Source organism: Echinops telfairi, unplaced genomic scaffold (assembly GCF_000313985.2).
Source record: "Echinops telfairi isolate 266 unplaced genomic scaffold, ASM31398v2 ScPeMD7_23;HRSCAF=83, whole genome shotgun sequence".
Lineage (NCBI taxonomy): Eukaryota > Metazoa > Chordata > Mammalia > Afrosoricida > Tenrecidae > Echinops > Echinops telfairi.
Window position 1 is genome coordinate 3,555,102 of NW_022103920.1, and position 2,016 is coordinate 3,557,117.

The 2,016-nt window shown below is 40.5% G+C and overlaps 1 pseudogene; it reads right to left on the reverse strand.

Annotated features, from left to right (window-relative positions):
- LOC115869223 overlaps positions 1-950 on the reverse strand; it is a 129,925-nt pseudogene extending 128,975 nt beyond the window's left edge.
- Between the last annotated feature and the right edge of the window lie 1,066 nt (positions 951-2,016).

Sequence of the window (2,016 nt, forward strand, 5' to 3'; positions counted from 1 at the left end):
TCCTGCCTCCTCCTAACTCACCTTCTCCAGTTAAAAGGTTATGCTCATGGAATGAATTTTGTTCAATTCTCAGAACTAACATTAGGACAATTCCCATTCTTATATCAAACATGGTTCTGTGGATTTATTTTGATCTTACTGCATCAGTAAATCACATCTCGTAAGGAAAAATAAAAATACAAAAACCTGAGCAAAACTCCCCTGAGCCCCATTCTCCACTCTGTGACGGGGTACTTGTCTTCGGCAGTGCCCTGTAGAAGGCTCTTTTGACATGGGTGTTCCTCAGGCTATAGATGAGGGGTTCAACAATGAGTTGAAGAGGCCTTAAAACAGTGAAATAATTTTCTGATGCTCCTGCCATTGATCACATTTTGGGAACAAATAAACCATCGAAGCTCTGCCAAAATAGATCCCAATCACACAGAGGTGGGCGCGGAGAAGGCCTTTTTGTGTCCCTCCCCAGACTGGACCTTCAGGATGGCCAAGAGGATGTGGGTGTAAGGGATCCAGGTGAAGGAAATAGGGCTGACTATAGTAAACACGCAGACAGCAAGGATGACTATTCATTAATTGGTGTCAGCACAGGATAGCTAAAATTTCACAAAAGATATGGTTCACTTCCTGAGGTCCACAGAAGGGCAGTTTTACAAAGAGAATTACATGTTTGAGGGCAACAGAGAATCCAAATACCCAGGATATGTCAGCCAGAATAGCACACAGTCTCCAGTTCATGATGGTGTTGTACTAGCGGTAGGAGGCAGATGGCCACTTACCGGTCAGGGGGCATCAGGACCCAAATCATGCACTCTGTTATACATGAAGCACTATACAAATATGTCAGTGTTATCTATGTGTCAAAGGGGTCACAAGATTTTCTAGCATCTTGGGGACCATGCTAAAGCAAAGGACAAGTCAAGGATGGCCAAGGGGGAGAGGAAGAAGTATATGGGGGTGTGCAGTCAGGGGTCCAGCCAGACGGGCCACAAGATCACCCCATTTTCCAGAACACTGATGACATGCAATAGAGAGAAGATCCAGAAGAGGAGCAGTCCCATGCCCGCACTGAGCTGGAATCCCACCAAGATGAACTCTGTGACCCATGGTTGGTTGTCCCCCATTCCTGTGGCAGCTCGTCAAGGACAGAAGTGTGATAAAAGATGAGAACCAGACAATGAATGACAATCGAGCCTCTTTATCTCAAGATGAACTCAGAATGCTCCTTAATGAATCAGCATTTTCCTGCCATACTTGCTTACCATTTTACTTTCAGTGTCTTATTGGACATCAGTTCAAACTTTCAGAAAAGTGCCAAGAGCTATATGCAGCTCACCGAGATATGCCATTGCTAACATTTTTCACATATATCTCATTCCACTTCTCAAAGCACATATGTATTATGACTAACTTCTGGACCATTTGAATGCAAAGTTCAGATCTGATGCCCTTTACCTCCAAATTCTTATTCTTTCCCACAAAAAAGCAGAGTCATACCTGAAATGGCTTGACTTAAAAATTTTAATACTGTCATGACTACTTTATCAAAAGCTCTAGCATCTTCTGCTTTTTATTCAGAGGTACACGATTGTTTAGTCATAGGTCATTTATTCTCTATAATCTGAAGTAGTTACTCAGTCCTCCTTTGCCTGGCTGGACTTTGATCTTTGAATAGCACAGAACAGGGTTTTGTAGGGTGTCCTTCTATTTGGATTTGTTGTTGATTCTGTTTGGATTCATAGTCTTGTCTTTTGACATGGAAGAAAAAGAACAAAAAAATGTCAAACATAATACCTTCCAGTATTAGGTAGGCAAAGATAATGGGCCTAAATGTTGATGGTACTAACTTGGATCACTTGGTCAGAGTGGTGTATATTTATACAAAGTGATACATTTTTATACTTAATAAAATCAAAATTATAATATTATTTTTCTTAGTATAATTTCTAAGGAAATACATTGAAACTTTAATAAATACCCTGTTTCTCTTTAAATTTATAGCCAGTAACTTTATTTTTCATT